Source organism: Pogoniulus pusillus, chromosome 8 (assembly GCF_015220805.1).
Source record: "Pogoniulus pusillus isolate bPogPus1 chromosome 8, bPogPus1.pri, whole genome shotgun sequence".
Classification (NCBI taxonomy): domain Eukaryota; kingdom Metazoa; phylum Chordata; class Aves; order Piciformes; family Lybiidae; genus Pogoniulus; species Pogoniulus pusillus.
In genome coordinates, this window is record NC_087271.1 from 3,650,001 (window position 1) to 3,676,587 (window position 26,587).

General features: G+C 45.8%; 1 long non-coding RNA gene across 2 annotated transcripts in view; it reads right to left on the reverse strand.

Annotated features, from left to right (window-relative positions):
- LOC135177823 (uncharacterized) overlaps positions 1–26,587 on the reverse strand; it is a 111,714-nt gene that overhangs the window by 18,019 nt on the left and 67,108 nt on the right. For both annotated transcript variants that reach the window (XR_010303173.1, XR_010303171.1), the window contains exons 3-4: positions 13,807–13,990; positions 1,864–2,023 (exon numbers count right to left, since the gene is read on the reverse strand). This is a non-coding gene — a long non-coding RNA (uncharacterized LOC135177823). The remainder of the gene's footprint in view (positions 1–1,863; positions 2,024–13,806; positions 13,991–26,587) is intronic.

Below are 26,587 nucleotides of genomic sequence, written 5' to 3' on the forward strand. Positions count from 1 at the left end.
CTGGTGATTGGCCAGGGCTGGGTGCTAGGTTGGACTGGCTGAGCTTGGAGGTCTCTTCCAACCTGGCTGATTCTATGATTCTAAGTGTTTCTGCCTGGAGTCAGAAAAGTGTGGCCCACTGGAACAAACTTTTCCCTAGATCTTAAGTCAAGATCTGAAATGTCTGTCTGGTCACCTCTTTCTTACAAGGAAATACTCTGGATACTATAATTGCCCTGATGCTGCTCTGGGTGGATGCTGACAAGTTACTATTAGACCAGTTTTCTCTGCTTTGTGTGGTAGACTTCAGGGATTCACCTGCTGATGCTCCACATACCCACTGGTGGGATACCACATGCTGAAGTACCAGAGTTTGTTCCACTTAGTTTTCTTCTGGAGAAAAAAAAACCTCACAAATGTTTCCAAAAAGATCAAAACCTGAACAAATAGAACATTATTCAGGGTACATATTCAAGAACCCTGAACAGAATCACAGAACTAACCAGGTTGGAAAAGAACTTCAAGATCCTCGAGTGCAACCTATAAAATATTTCCAAGTCACCTCCAGAGCAAGTTAAATATTGCCTCAGGCAGGCATCCTATGGAAGATCCACAGTAAGGTGATGAAACAATGATAGCAGGCACTGACTAAGGCAGAAGTGAGTCAAAATAGCATCACCCAGAAAACTTCAATATGTTTTTCTAACTTAAATGTGCTTCATTATGCAACTTTAATAATTAACTTTTGCTGAACTGTGTGCACATGAGCATGTTTCACATCCAGCAGTTATGGCATAACTTAAGACTAGCAGGGCTTGCTGTGTGAAATCAGATATAAATCTGACCACCTATGGTAAGTTAGGTCTGGCTAGGGGTATATAAATACTGCTCCCTGCACACTCCCAACACTCCAGTGCTGGGATACTGGTTTCATTATTATACCATATCACCCAATAAAACTAAATTCTGGGCTTCAGAAATGCAGAAATGCCCTTGGAGGAGGATATCAAAGCTCCCTGAGTTTTCAAGGACAGCTGAGAGCTTTCTGCAGGTTAAAAAACTCACACAGAATGGTTTAGGTTGGAAGGGACCTCAAAGATCAGCCAGTTCCAACCCCCTGACATAGGAAGGGACACCTCCCACTAGAACTGGTTGCTCATGGCCTCATCCAACCTGACCTTCAACACCTCCAGGGAGGTTGTGGAGCACAGAAGCACCCAATGTGATCAAAGATCAAAGATCACATTGGATTACTCTGTGCTCCACAACCTCCCTGGGCAACCTGTGCCAGTGTCTCACCACCCTCACTGCAAAGAACCCTTTCCTAACATCTAGTTTGCATCTTCCCTCTGCCAGTTTAAACCCACTACCCCTTGTCCTGTCATTACAAGACCTCGTCCATAGTCCCTCCCCAGCCTTCCTTTAGGTCCCCTTCAGATACTGGAAGGCCACTCTAAGTTCTCCTCAAAGCCTTCTCTTCTCCATGCTGCAGAGCCCCAGCTCTTGTAGCCTGTCCTCACAGCAGAGCTGCTGCAGCCCTCTGAGCATCTTTGTGGCCCTCCTCTGGACTTGCTCTAACAGTTCCATGTCCCTCTTGTGTTGGGGGCTCCAGAACTGCACACAGGACTCCAAGTGGGGTCTGAAATAAAACCCCCTTGATTTCCCCACCCCCCTAGCTGCTCCAACCCTCTGAGCATCTTTGTGGCCCTCTTCTGGACTTGCTCTTTCTCACAAATCTACTACAGCAGTGTTGGATGATACTTATTAAAGACACTGCCTGGGCAGTCTCGTGCTGCAATGGAAATGATGTGGTGAAGGTTTCATTGCCTGACAGATCTCACTCAAGTCAATGGTGGCTCTGCATGGATGCAAGATCCTGCTTACCTGGATTAACTAGGCAGAAGGCAACAGTGTTGGTCTTCAGGACAGGTGGACTCCTTGGTGATTGCAACTTGTAATGCAGCAAAATCTTGCTGGAGCGTCCAAATCACACAGCAGGAAATTTGGGGGATAGCAGTATGCAAAGTGCCACCTCTTTCCCCTCCTAGAGTTGAAAGAAAAATATTTAAGCTACTGAAATAAAAATATGAGTGATCATTACAATTTGTGGAGTATGTATTTATTTCCCATTAAAAAAAAATGTCTGAGTTAGAATTGGACATTGCAGGGCTGCTCCGTGAAGAAAATTGCTTCTTGGCACTCAGAGGTTTGCTTTGTGGAACTTGTCCATCAAAGACTCAAAGTGCAGCATTTCAAATTCCCATCCCTTCCCATCTCCCTCCAAGAAACTGAGGATTCATGCCCTGGTAGAAATATGAAGTACTTCACCATGGAGTAAAGAGCTTCATAGAATCATAGAATCAACCAGGTTGGAAGAGACCTCAAGATCATCCAGTCCAGCCTATCACCCAGCCCTGTCCAGTCAACTAGACCATGGCACTAAGTGCCTCAGCCAGGCTTTGCTTGAACACCTCCAGGGACAGCGACTCAGACATCATCTGGGGGCTGTTTGGAGCAGCTGCAAGAGAAACCTCAAGGAGGATCTGATAAATCAGAGTCTTCCAGACACCCAAAGCCATTTCTTTCTGGACTTTTAAGACAGTCCTACTTTGAGCAGTCTCCATGATTCCAGATGGAGCCCAACTCACTATTGTTTCTACTCAAAATTTGGACATGCAAAGCCAGAAGGCTCAGACCCAAGCCCACAAGGACACCACACAGTTCAAATTACAGCACAGAGCATTTTGGTGCCTTGGTCTGCCACTGGGCACAGTGCCATATGTTAGGTCCTCTTAGCTACCTACCCACAGGGTGAAAGTGGAGTGCTCAGTGTGTGAGTGGGGTTAGAGCCTCCATGTCCATATAGAAGCAGTCAGTTCCTTAAGGAAAGAAATGCCTTCAGGTTTTAGACATTCTAGGCACCAAGATTAGCTGATAGAAAAATCATGATTGGGTCCAGTTGCTTGGATGACAGCTTTGAGTGCTACAAACACACCTGAAGGACTCTCCCTGGCTCCTGATTGGCATTTAATGCCACAGGACCTCACTAACTTCTGCAAATACTCACCTTCTTTCCTCTCCCGCAGCCCCATCAGTGGCATGTGCCCTTGTACAAGGAATGAAGGAGGGCCCTTTGTTAAGCCAAACACTATTTTTCCCTTCCTGCCTCTCCAGTTCTGGAAGCCCAAGGGATCTATGCTCCTTCCACTTGTGAATTCCCTGCCTGCTGCCTTCATTCTCAGCAGCTACATCTCTGTCTAACGCTGACCACACCAGAGCCATTTGTCTCGATAAGACGGCTAATTTCCCTTGTCTGGTAGATCAGAAGTGCCAGTCAGGGTCTCAGTGACACCTATATAAATCCAGATTTAGCTGATTTTAGAAGTAGAAGGAAGATTTGACCTGAAATCTTTTGGGGTTTCAGGTTTGTTGCCTAAATCACTGCGTGGCTAATTTACATTGCGATGTATAGGCTCTCCTTTGGTGCTTCTGTGTGTGGTCAGAGCAAGCACCTTACTGGTACTTGTTAACACAAAAGGGACACTTCTTCATTGTGACGGCTAGAAACTGGGCAGAAGAAAACCATAGGAACTGTTTTGATGTTTGGTTTGTGGGTGGGTTTTGTTTTCTTATGATAAACAGCAGAGTGCACCCCAGAAGCTGAGAAAGGGATGATGATGACAACAGCTGCCAGACTTTGTGACATCTTTCAGAACCCTAACAGAAGGAAATGTCAGTAAGTCCTGCAAAACCTGCTAGGAAATGTCAGTAACTCCTGCAAAACCTGCTAAAGCACCCCACTGAATGTGCTTTGGCCAGAGCTCAGCAGCTGCATGGTGTTTGCCAAGCCTCCAAAGAGTTCTGAGCAACTATTTTATTAGCTAGGCTGCTTGCTGCCTATTTTATCAATCAGTCTTAGAATTCTCTGATTAGCCAAGGAAATAAATATCATCCACTTCTTGGAAAGAGAAAATAATCAACTTAGGGAAAGCAGCAATAGTGGAAGTCGGGTCTGGATTCATGGGCTCCAGCCTCACACAGAGCCACAGTGAAACATGGATCTGACATGTCACAGAGAACCCCAGAACTGTGGAGGTGTCCCTGCCTATGGCAGGGGGTTGGAACTGGATGATCCTTGAGGTCCCTTGCAACATGAACCATTCTATGATTCTATGTGGTTGGAAAAGACTCTTATGATCATCAAGTCCAGCCATAACATAACACCTCTCTGTACACAGCTCTTAGACCATGTCCCTAAGCTACTCAGCCAAATGTCTTTTAAACACCTCCAGGGATGGGGAACTCCACCAGTTCCCTGGGCAGCCTGTTCCAGTGCCTGATGGCCCTCTTGGTGAAGTCATTTTTCCTAGTATCCAACCCAAACCTTCCTTGGTACAACTTGAGTTGCATCCTACCACTTGGTACCTGGGAGAAGAGGCCAGTCTCCCTCCTCACTCCAACAGTAAACCTGATCATCTATTTTTTCTGTTGTTATTAGTTTTGCCTTTAAATGGGCTTGCTAGATTTGTGTACTCTCTGCCACACAACCTTGATTCTAAATATTGGAACACAAATGTAGGCATGTGAGAACAGAATTTAGCTCTCCTGTTGTGCTGGTGTTTCTGCTTGGCTATCCCTCGTGAGTAACAGACAGATACACAGGTTAACTGGGCCAGTCATGGGTGGCTGATGCTAGAGCCAGTGGTGATGCTGCACAACCCAAAAAGCATTTTACATTGCTTGAGCAGTGCCAGTAAATATGATCTTATCACCTGGAGCCATGTTTTGGCCCAAGCAGGACTGCTGGCTCATCAGCTTAGTTTGATTCCATGCTTTCTTACAATGGTGGACTTCTGAATTGTGATTTTATGTGGCTCTGACCAAACTAATTCGCAATGAGTAGGCAGCAAAACCCTGCAATAGATAAGCACCCATTCTGAAGGACCTTGTAGCATCAGTTGTAGCACATCCTACAACACCCTGAATCCAGAGCTTCCAGCTTTCTGCTTTCACTTCTCACTCAGGACTTATGCTCCAGGTCTTTGTTTAATCCTTCTTCCCAGCTCTGCTCCATTAACCATCGCACCCTACCGGCGTGCAGCTAACTGGCCAGGTAATCACACCGAGGTTCTGCTTGAATTCTGATGTCACTGTAGCAAGGAGCATGATTTTAGAGAAGACTGCACTCATGTAAGAGCCTGTTAAAGAGGGTGGCAGAGGTCAGACTCAAAGTGGTGGAATCTTAGAATAGTTTTGATCAGACAAGACCTTTGAGCACCAAGTTCAACCATAAGATGACCAGGTGGATGTCCAGGTTGAAAGGTGTGCTGGAAGTATGAAGACCTCTTCCTGCAAGGTGGAAGGGAACAATCTTGGCCTAACTTACTCCTTTTCACCTGCACTTGCTGGGAGATGTTTGAGCAAGCTTCAGAAAGCCATGAAGAACAAAGAGGATCTAAGTTTTGTGCTGAAGGCACTGAGGTACAGGAAAGTTCATCAGCTTTGAGTAGGCCCCAGATTAAGCTGTAATTAAAAGAGAGAGAGAAGATATTTTTCTGGTTTCTGTCTGAAGATTGGGCTGATGGACAGCCCAGAAGTCAAAAGTCAGCAGAGCTGAGCAAGTATCCAAGCCTTATTGCTCCTCATAGTGCATGGAACTGCAGACAGGAGGGATTTCCAGGTGACCTCTGACAACAACATCTCCTCTGCTCGAGGAGAGCTGGCATATGAAAAAGAAGCTTTGGCTAAGAGCTGTTCGTTTGGGTCCTTTCGCTTTGCTTCTCTCTTCCTGAACAGACATCCTCTACATGGATGCCACAGAGAGTCTAAGTAGAAGAGTATAACAAGGCAACAAGTCACTTGCTCATGTGAAGTTCTTAAAAAGGAAAGGAACGTATCAGCAGTGGCATGATAGCTGCTGTGGATTAATATTTAAGCACACATCCTTCCTTGCAGCCTGTCACACTGTCATCTGCAACACTGTCCTCCATCAAAACCCTCTTTAAAGCTTGCTGCTCCAGTTGACACCTCCACTCAATCAGGGCAGCAGCTAGACTGGATGAGCTGTCTTGCAGGCTATCACCCCCAGGCTGAAGGGTCAGCCAGGACTGCAGAGATGTCCTACCCTTGCCTCTCAGGCTGCTGCAAAGTTGGTGCAGCTAAAAGAGAACAGCTTATGTGCTGGTGGAACAAGCATGTCATGTGGGCAATCCTGACAAGCTTTCCTGTACATCCAGCAAGAGGGTGAGCACCTGAGAGGACACTTGTAGTGCTCTGTAGGTGCTTAAACAGATTCATCAAGATTCTGCCATGTCTTTTGCTCCAAAACACCATCTGCATGGGGTGACCAACCTCTCTACAAGTCCTAGTTTGGCTTGTGCTTCATAGAACCACAGAATGGATCGATCTGGAAGGGACCTTAAAGATGATCTAGTTCCAAGCACGGGCAAGGACACTTCCCACTAGACCAGGTTGCTCTTAAACATCTTCAGAGAAGCATTCAGACTGTGCAATTCAAAACACAGATGTGTCACAACTGGAAAAGTCTTCCTTAGTTCTCTTGTGATGCCTAGCAGAAGTCAAACAGAAAGGCAAATGATGCTTGTCTGGAGGTGAATCCTGCTCTGCTCTAGAGCTAGATGCAATCACAGGAATTCAACTGCCTGATTTACAGGACACAGGAATCTGATGAAAAACCTTGGTTAGATTCTGGGATACTCTTATGGACTCTTCAAGACCTTCCAGAGCATGGAGGAAAAACATCTATGTCATTTTCTTGACACCAGCTCCTGATACAAAGGGTCTGTGTGTGTGTGAAATCCAACAGTCTAAGCATGATGTCATTTAGTTATTTTTCTACAGCAAAATGGAACAGAATTACTTTTTTCCTATTATCTCCCCAAAGTTATTGAAAATGCTGTGAAATATATTACCTTGGGGGGGTGAGGAAATCAAGGGTTTTTTATGTCAGACCCCACTTGGAGTCCTGTGTGCAGTTCTGGAGACCCCAGCACAAGAAGGACATGGAACTGTTAGAGCAAGTCCAGAGGAAGGCCATGAAGATGCTCAGAGGGCTGCAGCAGCTCTGCTATGAGGACAGGATACAAGAGTTGGGGCTCTGCAGCCTGGAGAAGAGAAGGCTTTGAGGAGACCTTAGAGTGGCCTTCCAGTGTCTGAAGGGGACCTACAGGAACGCTGGGGAGGGACTATGGACAAGGTCTTGTAATGACAGGACAAGGGGTAGTGGGTTTAAACTGGCAGAGGGGAGATGCAAACTAGATGTTAGGAAAGGGTTCTTTGCAGTGAGGGTGGTGAGACACTGGCACAGGTTGCCCAGGGAGGTTGTGGAGCACAGAGTCACCCAATGTGATCTTTGATCTTTGATCACATTGGGTGCTTCTGTGCTCCACAACCTCCCTGGAGGTGTTGAAGGCCAGGTTGGATGAGGCCTTGAGCAACCTGTTCTAGTGGGAGGTGCCCCTGCCTAGGGCAGAGGGTTGGAACTGGATGATCCTCGAGTTCCCTTCCAAGCTAAACCATTCTATGATCCTAACCTTCTTTGGTAGTTTATTCATTGGTTAATCATTCACCCTCTTTCAGGTTGTGGAGGCTTTCTATTATGAAACATGCTGTGAGAAAGAAAAAAAAATGAAGGAAGAAGAAGAAGAAGAAGAAGAAAAAAAGAAGTATACTACTTCTTTAAAATATATTGCAAGAATCCTCATTTCCAGCTTTTTATTGCAGCACTAGCTGGTATTCTTGCATGCAGTTTTGTAATTTATTCTGAACATTCCACTTAAACCTTTTTTCAATAGCATGATTTTATTAGAGTCAGCTCACTGGACTTTCCCAAAAAGGTATTTAAGATCAAATAAAACCAGTGCTTGGAAAAATATCATTACAATATGAAAGCAGTTACAAAAACATTAGTACTGCAAAGTTTTATTTCAAATGGCTGAGCCTGCTGTACCCCAGGTTATTGCACTTCTACTTCCTCAGACACACTCACTGGAGAAATGGGAAAACTGTCACCTTAGCAGTTTTTACCTCTTGCTCAAAAAAATCACCCCATTTTGAGGGAGGCAGCAATAGTTTTTTCCAGCATCACCATTAGGAAGAACAAGAAAGCAGCCTTTGTTGCTGCCTACAACTACCCGAAGGGAGGCTGTAGCCAGGTGGGGTTGGTCTCTTCTCCCAGGCAAGCAGCAACAGAACAAGGGGACACAGTCTCAAGTTGTGCCAGGGGCAGGTCTAGGCTGGATGTTAGGAGGAAGTTGTTGGCAGAGAGAGTGATTGGCATTGGAATGGGCTGCCCAGGGAGGTGGTGGAGTCACCGTCCCTGGAGGTGTTCAAGCAAAGCCTGGATGGGGCACTTAGTGCCATGGTCTGGTTGATTGGCCAGGGCTGGGTGCTAGGTTGGACTGGATAAGTTTGGAGCTCTCTTCCAACCTGGTTGATTCTATGATTCAAATTCTATGAACTGGGGAGCCCAGACATTGGAATGAGCTGCCCAGGGAGGTGGTGAAGTCACCATCCCTGGAGATGTTGAAGCAAAGCCTGGATGGGGCACTTTGTGCCGTGGTCTGGTTGATTGGCCAGGGCTGGGTGCTAGGTTGGACTGGATGAGCTTGGAGCTCTCTTCCAACCTGCTTGATTCTATAATTCTGTGATTCTATCATCTAGGGTAGGGTGTCCCTGCCCATGGCAGAGGAGTTGGAACTACGTGATCCTGGTGGTCCCTTCCAACCCTGGCTGATTCTATGACTCTATGATTTTCCTGCATTGCTTGGCTATGCAGAGGATTGTTCTCACTCCTCCGCAAGTGGCCAGCTCTGAGGATCTCAGTAACTCCCAGGAGGGAATGGATTTGAGCAGAAGAGTGGAGCCAGTGAGATGGAGGTGTAGCATGGGAAGCTGGACCATCCTGCTGCTGATAGGAACTGAAAATGGTCATTTTAGAAATAAATGGAGACTGATTTTACCTATCATAGAATGGTTTATCTTGGCACGACACTGTGCCACACCACCTACTGAGCCTAGATCAAGGCAAGGCTCACTCCAGGATTTCCAGGAGCCCACCTTGCCCTGGGGAGCTTCCACACATAACCCTTAGCAAAGAAAGGAGGCAATGGTCAACTCCTGGACATTCTGTGTGCACTGAGGACAGCCTAGGGCACAGACAGCCTGGGCAGCACACAGCACCACGGACAAACAAGGTGCTGAAGAATTTCAGTCTCTTTGTAATGTTATTAGCTCCAGCACTGAGAACAAGGAGAGATGGAGGAATTTTAGAAGTCTTTTTTAATTGCTTTTTGTGAATCCTGCCTGCAGTCAGTGAGGTTGCCTTTTCTTCCCCTGAGGTAAAACCAGGCTCTCCTGTCTGCAGCTCTACAGATGCTGGAGGTGTTTTGGAAAACCAGGATAATTACTGTTTCTGAGGTCTTCCAGAAAATGGCAGATCTTGGCACCACAATGCTACGCAGGCAGCATGGCAGAAGATTGCCAGATGCAGTGGCTGGGTATGGCATAGAATCAGCCGGGTTGGAAGAGACCTCCAAGCTCAGCCAGTCCAACCTAGCACCCAGCCCTAGCCAATCAACCAGACCATGGCACTAAATGCCTCATCCAGGCTTTGCTTCAACACCTCCAGGGACAGCAACTCCACCACCTCCCTGGGCAGCCCATTCCAATGCCAATCACTCTCTCTGCCAACAACTTCCTCCTAACAGCCAGCCTAGACCTGCCCTGGCACAACTTGAGACTGTGTCTCCTTGTTCTGTTGTATCCTTGACACAAGCCCCACTTTGGGCTTTACCTAGAAGATGCTGCACAGCAAGGGTAGACCTGCCTCGTGGCCAGAGGGTGCTGTGCCCTGTGTGTGGCAGACAGAGGTTCTGTAGCACCCAGTAACCACCAGCACTGCTCCTCACTGGGACTACTGAAAATGCCAGTCCTGCAGTACTGAAGTTGTTGGCTGCTTTCTCTCTGTGAAGCCATGATGCTGGTGGTCCTTTCCAAACATAGTGATTCATAGTGATTAGATGTTGTGCTGAGGGATTTGCTTTAGTCAAGGACTTGTCAGTGATTGGACTTGATGATCTTGAAGGTCTTTTCCAATCTGAGAAATCCTGTGACTCTGTGACTGAGCCAGCCAAGAGCCTACTCAGCTTAACTGAGTCCAAACCAATCACTGAACCACAGACACACGGAATGAAAACAAGGGGCAAGGAGCTGCTGAATTTCCTTCAGGCACCTCTCTTCTGGTTTGGGTCCTGCCTATTCCTGACCACAGCACCTGCTCTGGCAGACAGATCCAGAGCCAAGCATCTCAACATCTCTTCTAAAAGCAGGACCAACAACAAAGACCTCTACCAACATGCTGGGAGTGGTGGAAGTGGCAGTCCTGTGGCACCACGAAGCTCTGGATGGCTTTTGAAGCCATTTGCTGCTGAAAGAGCCAGCCTCCACTTCAGCAGATCCACCCAGCTGGGAGATGCTGCCAGGCTTGCATCTCCTGCTCAGCATCACCACCAAGCAATAGGTCCCTTCCTCTGTGGTTATTTTCAATAGGAAGGAGAGGATTGACAGCTGGCACTGATGGGTCTGGAATTCAATCTAATCCTTGTGTGCTATTGTTGAATTTCCTGGGGTGAATTTGAAACAAGGTCTTTTTGGGGGGGGTCTTCATCCCTGTAAAGCCCCTTTAAAAATGGATGGTTTGTAGATTCATAGAATGATTTAGTTTGGAAGGGACCTTAAAGATCATCTAGTTCCAACGCCCCTCCCATAGGCAAGGACACCTTTCACTAGACCAGGTTGCTCCAGGCCTCATCGAGCCTGGCCTCGAACACCTCCAGGGAGGGAGCAGCCACAACCTCCCTGGGCAACCTGTGCCAGTGTCAATGGTGATCAATAGGAAAATGAAATACTGCTTAAAACAACTAAATTAACCCCTGGCAGGGGGGTTGGAACTATATTGTCCTTGTGGTCCCTTCCACTGATTGATTCTATGAAAAGCTAATCTAGAGTATGAACGAAAATGATGACCTAACCTAAATCTTCATTCTCATCTCATCAGATTTTGGGGCACAGTATTTTGTTTCCTGTTCTTTGTATCTGAAGTCTTGTGTTTATTTTATGGGGAAAAAATTGGGGAGCAAATAGCCATTAGAATAGTATTCCTCAGAAGCAAAACTGTGCTCCCCTTTTCCCCAACCCTTTCCTAGGCTATTTTCTTCCAGGCAGTACTTGCAGCAAAGCAGCATCCAGACCCTTAATGTTTGAAGTCATCTTGTGACATGTTCTGCCTGGACTTTTAAATCCTCTTTTAAAATTGCAAGTTACTGTTCCTAGTACTTTTCTAAGTAGAAATATGCTTAAAAAGTAAAGTCTTTATTGCTTCTTAAAAGGCATAGTGCCTTGTGATAAATTCTCATATTTTGACTGTTAATATGTTTGAATGAAAATTATTTATACATTTTGGTGAGGTTGAATGGTTTTCATTTGATTGCTGCCTCTGGAAATGAAAGCAGAGTAGCAGGAAATTTACATGTCATGCTGTGATGTATATCCAGATTATGAGATGATTGTGCAGCAGATGAACACCAAGTAAAATCATTTGCATCAAACTGTGACAACTGCAATTCCTGACAAGGCCTCTTAGTTTTTTGGGCTATTATCATTGTACAAGAATATAATGTATTGACAGCAGGGCTGTTTAATACATTTAAAGGCAGGCAGTGGAAGAAATCTTAACTGTTTTCATTCACCACTGCACAAGGGTGCAGCTCAAAAGTGAATTACATTTAAAAATATGCATGTATGATGATAAGATGCATGACATTCATCAAGCTGTTTAGTCATGGTTAGGCTGCGATGGGGAAGATCCAATATTACTGCCATATGTGGTCTGAAATAGAGACGTGAGACTGAAAATTAGATGATTGCCCAGTAGCAGTGAATAAACAGGGGAAGGCAATTCTTTCTTCATCTTTCTTAACCTTTCTGCTTGGATTAAATTCTGCCCTTTTGCACTTGGCTGGAAGGATTGTGTCTTCCCTTTGGCTAAGTGAATTTGAGCATTTTAAATCTGCTGGGGGTGGGGGGGGGTATTTCTTTTTCTGTGGTGAAAAGCACCCCCCTTTTTTTTCTGTAATAATGAGAGTAAAAATGAGTTGCCTTTGGAGAACCTCTGCTGTCAACTGGCTTTGGATCAGGACTTGAATAAAACACTGATGCATCACATTTCCTGTGTCCCAAATGGTTGGGCTAAATTAATTAATTAAGGGACAAACTAATGCTAGAAAAAAAAGGGGGAAAGAATTTTGGTGCTCTTTACAAAAAGCTGCATTCCCCTTCAAGGTCCAAGGCATGCAATTCCTGATCTGCTTTTCTTTTGGAGCATTTTGACATGTGAAAACACTGCTCAACCTCTCACCACTGCAGTCAGGAGGTGGCTCTTAGTGTGGACAGAGCCCTGAGAGCACAGCTCCCTGACAACTCAGTGCACTGCTTCAGCCTCTGTCTGCACTGCAAGCTGGGGAGACACTGACACTGCTGTGCAGCCTCCATGCAGAAAAGACCTGCCACAGGGCTGTGTTGGTGACTGTGGCACCAGAAGTGACCTGATGCGACACAGAGGAGGATCCTGCCAGGAGGTAAGTTTTAAAAGGTTTTATTGACTGTTTTCAATCCTCCCAAGGAGAATAGGAGAGTAGGGTCAGAAATGATAAGGCTGTGGGAAGGATACTGCTGCTAAGCTACACAGGTGGAAGGTAGCTGTGGTAGAAGCACCTGGTGTCCCCATCAAAGAGAAGTAGAACTGAAGGTCTCTTCCAGCCTGGTTGATTCTATGATTCTATGAATACATGTAGAACTATCTCTTATGAGGAAGGGCTGAGAGATCTGGGGCTGTTCAGCCTGCAGAAGAGCAGTCTGAGAGCAGATCTTCTTAATACTCAGCAAGAGCTAAAGGGCAATAGGATGGGGCCAGACTCCTCATTGGTGTCCAGCAACACAAGGAGGGACAATACGCACAAACTGGAACCCATCTGGAATTTCCATCTGAGCAGGAGGAGAGAATTCTTCGCTTTGAGGGTGCCAGAGCTCTAGGCTAAGCTGCCCAAAGGTCTGGAGTCTCCTTCTCTGGAGAGATTCCAAACACACCTGGACATTGTGATCCTCGGCATCCTTCTGTGGGCAAGCTGCTTTAGCAGGGGAGTTGGACCAGATGATCTCCAGAGGTCCCATCCAAGCCCCAGCACACTGGTATTCTGTGATTCCATGGTTTATCTTGGCACTACACTGTGCCACACCACCTACTGAGCCTAGATCACGGCAAGGCTCACTCCAGGATTTCCAGGAACCCATCTTGCTCTGGGGAGCTTCCACACATAACCCTTAGCCAGGAAGGAGACAATGGTCAACTCCTGGACATTCTGTGTGCACTGAGGACAGCCTAGGGCACAGACAGCCTGGGCAGCACACAGCACCACGGACAAACAGGGTGCTGAAGAATGTCAGTCTCTCTGTAATGTTATTAGCTCCAGAATTAAGAACTGTTTGCCTGGGATAAGAGAGTGAGCCCCACCTGGCTACAACCTTCCTTCAGGTAGTTGTAGAGAGCCAGAAGGTCTCCCCTCAGCTTCCTCTTCTTTAAAAAGTTTCATTAGTGAACTGCTACATCAGAAAACCAAGCAAAGACAAAGGGTGAGGAACTCCTGGCCTGTTTGCCTCCACTTTTGACTTGTGTGATGCAATACCAGTCACCTAAGCTAACTTTTTGTCAGTCCCCTAATGATAAAAGGGGAAATGTGCAATATTTCTTACCTCCCAGAGCTGCCAGCAGGGCTGATGAATGTTGACAAAGGCATTTCTGGTGTGATATGTAAGAAATAGTTGCTCTCCAGCCTCCTCAGCCCAGATTTCCATTGGTTGTCCAGTCCTGCCTTTGCCTGTGCTTTCTGTGCAGTGGATGAAGTAGGCTCTGGAGATCCCAGTGGGATGTTGTAAGCTGCAAAAATGATTAGAAATAAAGAAAAGAGGTCAGTGATATGGCCAAAAACAATGCATGTGTTGTTTTCTCTTTAGACTGAGACAGAAAACCTGGGCTGGATAACCTTAGAGGTCTCTTCCAACCTGGTTAATTCTATGATTCTATGTTCTGCTCCCCATGATCTGCTCTACCACTACACAGAGTCCATTTAAATAGACACTTGTTTTGCATTACCAAACTCTCCAAATCTATGTTGAGCTCCATTTTCTGCTGTGCAGTGTTCAGGTTAATGATAAAAAGGGGCTGTTTCCTTTTGGATAGAAAGGTGTAACATTCCTACTTCAATAAAAGAGTGGGGGAAAAAAATGTCCAACTGGGAGAAGAAAATTTTACTTATGCTCATTTTGGTGGTAGAGAAAATATGAATAAATGGTTATGAACAATTGGATTTTGTATCATCCAAACCCCAAAGAATCCTCTTCATGAAACATCAGATCCTTCCTTCTCCCTTCACCCTGGGAGTGTTTTATTGCCAGCAAATGCCATGTTTCCCAAATGCCAACTGCTATTTTTCCCTTGTAGATGCTCACACAGGCAATATAAAGTTTCTGTTTCTAGAATCACAGTATTACAACCCTATTTCTGTACCAAGGAGCATGAGAATACCAGCAAATATCTCACCATCATTACAAAATGTACCTGCAGATGCATCAAAATCATCTGACTGCCCCAAGGCTTGGTGATCCAATACCCAGCCTGTGCACTCAGGTTTCAGGCAGGTGAAATTCTTCCACTTTTATTATCATCTTGATTCATCTGACACCAAGATTGAGCTCTCTACACTCATAGACAAACATTTCAGCAGCACTGCACTTCTCCCTTTCCTCTAACACCCAAGTTATTAACCCACTTCTGCCACTGGAAAAGAAGACACTCAACCAGTCCCACCTTTTGATGACACCAACATAGAAGCATAGACAGTTTGGGTTGGAAAAAACCTCTAAGATCATTGAGTCCAACCACCAACCTAAGACCACCATGGCCATTAAACCATGTCTCCAAGTGCCATGTTCACATATTCCTTGAACACCTACAGGGATAGCAACTCCACCACCACCCTGAGCAGCCTGTTCCAATGCCCAACCACTCTTGAAAGAAATTGTTCTGAATCTCCAACCTAAAACTCCCCTGGCACAATTTCAAGCCATTTCCTTTCATTCTATCACCTGATACTAGGGAGAAAACACCAATGTTCACTTGGCTCTAACCTCCTTTCAGGGAGCTGTGGAGAGCCAAAAGGTCTCCCCTCAGCGTCCTCTTTTCCAGGCTGAGCAAATCCAGTTCCATCCATCACTCTTCACCAGACCTGTTCTCCAGGCCCTTCAACCAGCTTTGTTCATAGAGTCACAGAATCAATCAGGTTGGAAGAGACCTCATACAGTCCAACCTAGCACCCAGCCCCAGCCAATCAACCAGACCATGGCACTAAGTGCCTCATCCAGGCTTTGCTTCAACACCTCCAAGGACAGCAACTCCATTGTTGCCTTTCTCTGGAACTCATTCCAGCACCTCAATGTCTTTCTTGGAGTGAGGTGCCCTAAACATGGCCCAGGCACTGGTGGGAGCTACAGCCCACTGCAAGGTTGTAGAGCTGGAGAATATTTCCATCTCCTGAACAGAGGTTTCTGTGTATTGCTTTATTTTGACACTGGAGAGGTTGCTGCATTTGATAAGGCAGCTAAAGCCAAACCATTTTGGGGGAGGGTGTCTTTGAAATGTCAGCGTAGAGCTAATATGAAATCAAACCTGGGGTTTATTAGATACTCCTGAGTCACCAGAGAAAACCTACAGATTAAAAAGTTATCAGGTTTATGATGTTGTCCTTTTTAGAGCTGAGGAGCAGCTGTTGCTACATAACACCTTTGAGGATGATGAACATTTGGGGAGAAAGGGTAATTACTAATGATAGGACAAGAGGAAATGGCCTCAAGTTGCACCAGGGGAGGTTTAGGTTGGATGTTGGGAGGAAGTTCTTTCCTGAGTGGGTGGCCAGGCACTGGAACAGGGAGGTGCTGGAGTCACCACCCCTGGGGGTGTTTAAGGGAAGAGTGGCTGTGGTGCTTAAGGCTATGGTCTGGTGATGAAGGCTGCTGGGATGAAGGTTGGACTGCATGATCCTGGGGGTCCTTTCCAACCATAGTGATTCACAGCGATTAGATGTTGTGCTGAGGGCTTTGGTTTAGTCAAGGACTTGTCAGTGTGAGACTAATGATTGGACTCCATCATCTTGAAGGTCTTTTCCAATCTCAGAAATTCTGTGCTTTTAAAATTGATAAATAATAATGACAATAATATTCTCCTTCTCTGGAGCCTTTCAAGGCCTGTCTGGATGTGTTCCTCTGTGATCTGTGTTAGATAGGATTGTCCTGCTCTGGCAGGGGGGTTGGACTTGATGATCTCCTTGGGTCCCTTCCAACCCCTAACATCCTGTGAGCCTGTAAAGGGAATGCAACTCTTTTGGAAGAAAACCTGCCCACTAACTTCCTTTGACATCTGTAACAGACTGTGACAGTTTTTTGTCCGGGGGGGGGGGGGGGAGCAGGAATGCACCCTGCAAAGTGAAAGGAAGCCGGTAATAAGCAACTTGGCATTTATTCTTTATGTAGGAATATTTTGTTCCTCAAAGTCAGACTCTGTGGAATATTAGCATTCGAATAAATTATTCAGCACTCACTGGAGAACGAGAGGGGGAAAAGAAATCTCCTCAGCCTTACAACACGACAATCTACAGGGTGGCAGGGAGAAGGAAAAAAACCAGGAGGCTGTCATTTTTCCTTCAATTACAAAAGGCAAATATTTATTATTTATAAGTATTCGCCTTGTATAGGCTTAAATGTTATTTATGAACCTGTTGCATAGTGATTTTCAATGTAACTCATTATTTTTAGCCTCAGGGTGTTGTAAAGGAGCATGGATATATTTAATGACACTCTGCTAGTCAGCGCAATTACACTGTAATCATTATGTAAAATGTGCTATTAATTAAACCAATTTCTAGTTAGAACATTCTCTTCTGCAGGGCTTAATCTTAATCTCTGGCAATCTTTCTCTCTGTTTTTCACCCATTAATTCTATGATTACTTTTTGACTTGCATGTGATAAAATATGTTTTTATTTTTAAGCTTCATCTGCTCAATTATTTGTATTTATCAGGCCATTGGCCTGAATTATTGAAAAGGCTCTATTTGCCAAACAAAAGGAAGGGGGAGGGGGGGAAGAAACAGAAGATCAGGCACTTATCTGGGAGTCAACAGTAGATGGATGACTGACAGTTGGTTGGGATATTCCTTGTAGATGTCTTATGGATGCATTTAATTTTTAGTTCAGAGGCATCTCCTTGTTTCCTCCTTTTATCCTAATGACCACACAGAATTGGAACAGGCACCCCAGAGAGGTTGTGGGGTCTCCTTCTCTGGAGACTTTCAAGGCCTGTATGGATGTGCTCCTCTGTATTCTGTGTTAGATAGGATTGTCTTGCTGTGGCAGGGGGGATGGACTCCATGATCTCCCAGGTAGCCAGGAGAGCCAATGGCATCCTGGCCTGCGTCAGGAGCAGTGTGGCCAGCAGGACAAGGGAGGTTCTTCTGCCCCTGTACTCAACACTACTCAGGCCACACCTTGAGTGCTGTGTCCAGTGCTGGGCTCCTCGATTCAAGAGAGATGTTGAGGAGCTGGAAGGTGCCCAGAGAAGGGCAACAAAGCTGGTGAGGGGCCTGGAGCACAGCCCTGTGAGGAGAGGCTGAGGGAGCTGGGGGTGTGCAGCCTGGAGAAGAGGAGGCTCAGGGCAGAGCTCATTGCTGTCTGCAACTACCTGAAGGGAGGCTGTAGCCAGGTGGGGTTGGTCTCCTCTGCCAGGCAGTCAGCATCAGAACAAGGGGACACAGTCTCAAGTTGCGCCAGGGGAGGTCTAGGCTGGATGTGAGGAGGAAGTTGTTGGCAGAGAGAGTGATTGGCATTGGAATGGAGTGGTGGAGTCCCAATCCCTGGAGGTGTTCAAGAAAAGCCTGGATGAGACATTTAGTGCCATGGTCTGGTTGACTGGCCAGGGTTGGGTGCTAGGTTGGACTGGATGATCTTGGAGGTCTCTTCCAACCTGGTTGATTCTAAGAATCTATATAGGCTTAACAGAGTTCTCCTCGGTTCCCTTCCGACCCTAACATCCTGTGATCCTGTGAATTCTATAGCTATTTTTAAGTGCTCTGTTTACTCCCAGATGCAAATCTCCACATATTTCCCACATTGGACTGGTTCTTTCTGCCACTAGTTTGTTAAAAGCAATCTCATGGTACTAAACCATTGCTCAGCCTTTAGCATAGCTGACATAATCACCAATCAAATCATAATTTTTAAGGCATGATAGTATTTTTCAGCTATAAGTCAATACTCTCAACAAGTCTAGTTAAAATAATTGCAACCAAATGTCTACTAGGCTTCTGAAAGGAAAATAGAATCACCCTGTTTTTGAAGTCATCCTTGCTCTGCAATGACCCCTTGTGGAAAAAAAGGCTTGAAAAGAGGAGGAATCAGCTCTAAAGTCGCTGGAAATTGGTTGTAGATATGTAAGTGAAAAAAAGTTTGGTCTTGCAAAGCTTGATGGTCAAAGCTTATGGACTAATCATCCTGAAAAGTCCACTTTATCTGAAGCCCCAAGCTCCTGAGCAGCCTTCCATTCAGAATATCCATGTTAATGTTTTCCTTGCAGCTCCTCTTTGGTCCATGCAGCTGCTGGTGGTTGACCACCACCACCTCTCATGCTGCTGCATGTGAACCATCCCTCCTGCTTAAACTTTGCAGTTGCTGAAGAGTTCATAAGGGGTGGTGTAAATTAGAACCACCTCTTTAGAAAAGGAAACCCAACAGTTCTGGGTTTATAGGAGTGTAAGTGGGGGGAAGAAGGCCCTGCACTGTGTATGCACTTCCTCATCTCATCTTGTTCTGCCAAGGTTGTCACCTGCACCAGCAAACAAGAAGCAGATGGCCAAGAATCACACAATCATCAATCTAAAACACCCACTGCATCCACCACATCATCCAGCAAACAGTTGTTGCTGCACTAAGAGGCACCCAGCTGAAGGCCCAGTTCCCAAATGGCTAACACCCTTACTTAAAGGAGTAAAAACCTCTGGGGAAAGTGGTCCCCAGTCACTGAATAAGGTTATGTAGGTTGGGGTAGAGCCACTTGATTATAAGCTTCTTTTTCCTTGGAAGTGTGAGAAAGATGTTTTAAAGACCCTGGAATCCTCTTGCATTTTCCAAGGAAAATCTCAAATATGAAGCAACATTTCTGCAAACTGCCCCCAACCTGATCCAGAGCAGCTTCCATCTAGCCTTACTTTAGGCTCCACCTAGGCACAACAGGATTCTTCTCATTGACACCTGTCTGTGCCCTTTAGGACAAATCTGTAGCTATGTCCCAACTTCTTTTCTCAGTAAGAGTCAAATACTTGAACCAGAGTGAAGTGGTTGGATTCTGCATCAGCATTCACTTAATTAGATACACTGCAGAGAGGGAAGGGTGTGCTGGGAACAACCACCACTTTCTCTTGCCACCTCAAAGGCAGGACCTGTTCTAGCCAGATAGATAAGGCTAGCAGCCAGGGGAAACGTTCACTGATTCACAGACTGCATTGCTTTGGAAGAGACCCTCAAAGGTCATCTTGCCCCTGCAGTCAGCAAGGACACCTCCAACTAGATCAAGCTGCCCAGGGCTACATCAAGTCCAATCTTAAATGTTTCCAGGGACAAGGTCTCAACCACATCCCTGGGCAACCTGTTCCAATATTTCACCACTCTCCTTGTAAAGAACTTCCTCCTGATGTTCAGCCTAAATCTCCCTTGCTCCAGTTTCAAACCACTGCCCCTTATCCTATCACTACAAGTCCTTCTGAACAGTCCATTCCCAGTATCTGTAGGTCCCCTTCAGATACTGAAGTGTTACTATAAGGTCTCTCAGGGGACTTCTCCTCTCCAGGCCAAACACCCCCAATTCTTTTAGCTTGTCTTCATAGGAGAGGTGCTCCAATCCTCTGATAATCTTTGTAGCCCTCCTCTGGACCCATTCCAGCAGGTCAATGTCTCTCTTATGTTGGGGACTCCTTTGTGCTGTTTTACAGCTTGTATCTGTTTCTCCTTGACCTTGCTGTAGTTACTGGAGTTGTTTTATTTAAAGATGAAGTGTCTTTCAATAGTTTCCTTCATGCATGAAGTGCAAATATCAGTTTCTTCACTATATGGGGGTGTGTGTGTGCATCTTTTCTTCCCACCACTATTTATTTCATGAACAAATCCACTGGCTGTGGACAATACAAGGAAACTCTGTGCTGTGTTTTTTAATCACTGGTGGCTGGTAGGCAACACATCCTCCCAGCTGCAACCCTTCTGTGTGGGGTACAGCAGTATCCTGGTGGGAACAATTATGTGTGTCAGTTGGAAATATTAAATGGGTTTTCTTCTTGGTTTGGGGGTGTTCTGGAGGGTAAATAAGCATAGAATCATAGAATGGTTAAGGTTGGAAGAGACTTCTAGGATCAGCCATTTCCAACCCCCCGCCATAGGCAGGGACACTTCCCACTAGAACAGGTCGCTCAAGGCCTTGTCCAACCTGACCTTCAACACTTCCAGGGAGGGAGCATCCACTACCTCCCTGGGCAACCTGTGCCAGTGTCTTAACCACCCTGACTCCAAAGAACCCTTTCCTAACATCTAGTTTGCATCTCCCCTCTGCCAGTTTAAACCCATTATCCCTCATCCTGTCATTACAAGACTTTGTCAATAGTCCCTCCCCAGCCTTCCTGTACGTTCCCTTCAGATACTGGAAGGCCACTCCAAGGTCTACTCCAAGCCTGCTCCTCTCCAGGCTGCAGAGCCCCAACTCTTGCAGCCTGTTCTCAGAGCAGAGTTGCTGCAGCCCTCTGAGCATCTTCATGGCCCTCCTCTGGACTCGCTCTAACAGTTCCATGTCCTTCTTGTGTTGAGGGCTCCAGAACTGCACACAGTCAGCCCACCCTCCTCACACAGCTCAGCCTCTGGCACAGCTATAGCAGCCCTGGGGCTGCTCTTGCTTGTGCCACCTCAAACAGAACCCACTCAGCTAGAGCAGGGTCTCAGGGCTCCTCAGCCATGGCTCCCCACAAGCAGTTGGTGGCTTTGCTGTTTGTAGAGCACTCCTGCACAAACTGGAAATTGCCACAAGACTCATTACAGCAGTTCACTGGTTTCTCAGTGTGGTTTGAGGTGAGAAAAACAGCTGCAAGGGAGAAGAGGGGTCAGTCCCAACATACCTTAGAATCATAGAATCACAGAATCAACCAGGTTGGAAGAGACCTCCAAGATCACCCAGTCCAACCTTGTTTTATGCACGGGACAGCAGTGCACCAAAAGTGCCCACTAAGATTGGCTGCAAACTCAATGTTGGCAAAGTAGGAATTATGGCTTTGGGGCTTGGGGCACAGGGCACTCCCACTGCCCATCTCCTTAACACCAACCTGACCAGCCTCAGTCTCATTCCCCTATGGTAAATACATCTATAAGTAAGAAAATGCGTATGAATAATGTCTACAGGTATTCAATAAGGAAAGTAGGAGAGGGATGACATGAGGAGGTCTCATCTGGGATCCTTTTTTACATTTCATTACGCTCAGGGTGCAAGAAACAGCTGGTGAAGCAGCTGAAATTCTTGACAATTCCCCTTTCCCCATTTTCAACTTTATTTTTAGGCTGCTCTTTCCCAGATGAGCCCAGCTTTCTCTTGCAGGCTCCTAGGGAGCCATGAGCTCACTGATCTGGCAGCAGGTAGCTCGCAGAGAATCCCTGGCGAACAGTTTGCTGCAACTCTATTTTTAATATACATTGCTGACCCTAATGATGCTCTATTGAGATGAGGGCAGGGAATGTCTGATCAAGTGGAGATTAATTTTCGGCTGTGCTGTCTGGAAACGCATGAAAATGCACTCCTTTTTCTATTTAGACTCACAGGATGCTTTGATTGATTGACTAGTTTACAAATGAAGGTGATAAAATTAGGTTGAAGACCACATACATTTCTTCAAATGAGTCTGGCTGGTCGTGGAGACAATGAGGTTTGGACAGATTGTATTGCTGGTTTAGGCAATCTTCTGAACATGTCAAGATTTATAGACCTGCACTGTAATGTTACAATTGCAGCTCACTGATATAGGTTTCTTTTCAAATTCTTTCCCATTTTATTTGAAAAAGGCCATTAGAGAGTTATAGACTATTGAAAAAGCTTTTCCTTTGCTAACCCTTAATAAACTCTTCCAAACAAGGACCTACTGCATTTTTGTATTAAATTTAGACCAAAATCTATAAAACATGTTCTTCCAGCTCTGGATAATTTGATTATCATTATCTAAATGGAATGAGAGTTCCTGCTGGCTTGGGGTAGCATATATAGTAAATAAAAGGTAAGTTAAGGTTTGTGCAAGGTCTTAGGATGTGGAGGGGTTTCTCCTTCTTTAGTTTGGGTATGGAAGGGTGGAAAAATGATCAAATTAATGTTGCATTGAGCCAGAAACAAATTACTATTAACATTTCTTTATCTGCATTGTTGCATAAATACCCAGAGAAGCTTTGGGATCATCTTAATAAAACAGCTAAGGTTTACCAAACAAATGCAAACAGACGGCGACGGGTTTCATGCAAAATTAAAACCCATGATGACACTAAAAATCATTACAAGAGAAGAGCAATAGATAAGATAGCAAAGCTTTCAATGAATTAATAATAAATCCTATTTTATACATTTTTGCCATCAGACTAATGTTAGCCAAGAACTCTGTCAGCCATGTGCTAGAGAAGGGGCTTGACAGCATTTAAAATGAGAGCACCCAGATTTTGTTTCCCTGCATTCTCCACCTGAAAAAAAAACCAAGGCCAAAACATGAGGCTTCCATGCATTCAGAGTGCTTGAGCACTGGGAAAACAGGATTGAGGCTCAAACAGCCACTCAGCTATACATGGCTCTCCCAGTAGGACAAGGGAGGTTATTCTGCCCCTGTGCTCAGCACTGCTCAGGCCACACCTTGAGTGCTGTGTCCAGTTCTGGGCTCCTCAATTCGAGAGATATTGAGGTGCTGGAAGGTGTCCAGAAGAGGGCAACAAAGCTGGTGAGGGGCCTGGAACACAGCCCTGTGAGGAGAGGCTGAGGGAGCTGGGGGTGTGCAGCCTGCAGAAGAGGAGGCTCAGGGCAGACCTCATTGCTGTCTACAACTAGCTGAAGGGAGGCTGTAGCCAGGTGAGGGTTGGTCTCTTCTGCCAGGCAAGCAGCAACAGAACAAGAGGACACAATCTCAAGCTGTGCTGGGGGGACTATAAGCTGGATGTTAGGAGGAAGTTGTTGGCAGAGAGAGTGATTGGCATTGGAATGGGCTGCCCAGGGAGGTGGTGGAGTTGCTGTCCCTGGAGGTGGTAAAGCAAAGCCTGGCTGAGGCACTTAGTGCCATGGTCTGGTTGATTGGCTAGGGCTGGGTGCTAGGTTGGACTGGGTGAGCTTGGAGGTCTCTTCCAACCTGGTTGATTCTATGATTCTATGAAAGAGAGATGCGTGCATGGTCATGAAGGTAACAATGTCCAACTAGTTTTCATAGAGCCATTTTGGTTGGAAGAGACCTTTAAGATCATGGAACCCAAAGGTTAACCCAGCACTGCCAGTTCACCACTAAACCATGTCCCTCAGCACCACATCTGCATATCCCCCAGGGCTGGGGACTCCACCACTGCCCTGTGCAGCCCATTCTGGGAATTTATTGATGTCCTGAGAACCACAGAATCATAGAATCAGCCAGGTCAGAAGAGACCTCCAAGATCATCCAGTGCAACCTAGCACCCAGCCACATGCTGGGCACAACTTGAGACTGTGTCCCCTTCTTCTGTTGCTGGGTGCCTGGCATAAGAGACCAACCCCCACGTGACTACAGCCTCCTTTCTTTCTGGCTGGCTGTGAGCCGTTGCTTTTATACTCATCCTGAGCTTGCAGCCGGTCCTCCATGGCTTGTGAGATCCTGCTCTGCAGTTTCTAGCTCAATCATGTGTTTTCTCTGACTCTGCAGGCTCCAGATTTTGAAAGAGCCAAAACAATTCTAGAATCCTACCAAATATCATAAATAGAGATCAGCATGTCCTGTCTCATTGGGAAAAGGGCTAAGGATGCCTTGATATAGAACAAGATTGACTTTTGCTGGTGTGGAGGACATACCTGAGGAGCAGGGTGTAAGGCTGTGGGAGCAGCAAAGGCATTTCAAGGGGTGAGAATCTCAAGAGAAATGCTGCAAGGCCACCATGACCCATCAGGCAGATGAAAGAGGCTGTTCTAATGGAAGCCCCGTGGGAGTATTTCCACCTCCCACAGAAGCTTAGAGGTGGGAGGACCAAACATGCTGGGGTAGCCTGTGAACCTCCTTCATTCCCTGGTCTGCAAAAAATACATCCTTTGTTGAGGTACAGCACAAACAGCTCAAGTCCATCTGCCTCAGGGGCAGACTTCTTCCTGACCTAGCAGTACCTCTCTCCAAGCTTTGGCAGGGTCCCACATTTCATTACCTCCCTGGGATCTGCTGAGCTGCGAGGCAGGATTTTCACTTAATTAAATTTACCTGTGCCTTCAGGGGAGATTTGCCTATACACAGCATCCCTTCCTTCAAAGTTCATCCTGAGAAACCAAACCCTGATGGAAGATTTTGGAAGGAGATGAGGATCACAGATTAGGGCAAAGATGAGGCTGTTCCTCCACAGAAGGAGCACAGCCATGCTTGACTGTCCCAGCACTGCAGGAGAGAACATGATGGTAAGGTTTTGCTTCCCAGTTATCAAGTGAAGAGCTGTGAGGAGTGGTGAGAGCTGTGCTCAGGAAGTTCACAACCCCAAACCACTTCTCACCCAACAGTTGGATATTGGCACCAGCTGATCCACGAGTCGATGCTTCTACACTCATCCCGAGCTTGCAGCCAGCTCTCCACAGCTCATAGGGTGCTGCTCTGTGCTTTCTTTCCTAAATCCAGGCTAACTGAACCTCATCATGTGCTGCAGGATGACCCTCAAGATGATCTGCTCCATAACCCTGCCCATCACTAAGGCCAGTAAACCATGTGCTTTCTACCTTAACCATGTGGTTTCTTTAACTCTGCTGGGCTCTGACAATGTAAATAAAGGTTATTGTTAGGGAGATCTTCTCAGGTTGGTGGATTGACCATGCTCAGAGCTCTGCACCCTGCTGCAGATGGTCCCTGGAGATTTTTGATATAAACAAAGCTGTGTACTGAGGAAAAGGCAGTGTTAAGCAGCAGGAAAATGCTCTCTAAAGCTAAAGCTAAATTCCTTATCAGAGATGAGCTGATGTTTGGTTCCCTGGCTCTAATGAGTGAAAAACCCACAGCATTAAAGCAGAAGAAAAGATAAGGTGACGAGTCAGAGCTGTGCACTGAGGAAAAGGCAGTGTTAAGCAGTAGGAAAATGCTCTCTAAAGCTAAAGCTAAATTTCTTATCAGAGATGAGCTGATGTTTGGATCTCTGGCTCTAATGAGTGAAAAAAAACACAGCATTAAAGCAGAAGTAAAGAAAAGGTGGCGAGTCAGAAAGGACCTTGCTATTGCTGCCGTACACATGATGACTTCACTCCATCTATTCTAATGCACCTTCTAATGAAAGCAGGTTTATTCTCCTCCCCACCCACTGTAATAGGAGCAACTCCCGTAATGGCTGGCAATGTTTTCTAGGAAAGCATGAAATCTTGGAGCAGAGGTATTTAGGGGTTTGGATATGTTTGAAATACAGCTATTCTTCAATCTTCTAAGCTGGCCAATCCAGGTGCCTGTTAGCCTACAAGTGTCTGCCATCTTTCTCTGATTGTCACTGGAAATAGACTGATGGATCACTTCCCTGTGTCACTGCTCTAGACCGGTGACAATCAGTGAAATGATTGTGTCTGCCTCTACACAGATCTGTAATTGATTGCCTAAACCCTAAGACTCTCTTTCCCAGTTGATATGATGGAACATTGGACCGAAATCACTCTCGATGAGGAGGAGTCAGGACCATTTGTTATTTACTTCTTTGCTCGTGCCTTTGCTCTCCCCTGCTCGAATTGTCCCACAAGAACACATTATGGTAATCAGACAGAATGTATGTATAGGAATCAATCAAAAGCAAAGCCGTCACAAGAGTTATGACATTACAAAGTCTGTTTGTAACTTTTGATTTATGGAAGATTTTCTGGTTTATAAATTGAGAGTGAGGCATGTTGGGATGGCTTAACCCTTGAACTCCTCGGAGAAGACAAAAAAGCAGCAGTGGAACAAGAGAATTAATAGAGAATGGGCAGAGCTTGCCTCCCCTGACTCCTAATCACTTGATTATAAAACAAGACTAATGTTATTTCCTCTGCATTTCCAGCTTGTAAATGTTTTTGTATGAAAGAAATATGCTTTGCAGAAAAGCAAGTAAACATGCATCCTGCCAGAAGACCTTAGAAGCCAAGGCTAGGAGCCTGCTAAGACTGTACATATGCTTAATTCTTGTGCTGTGGCATCCAGCAGCAGTCCA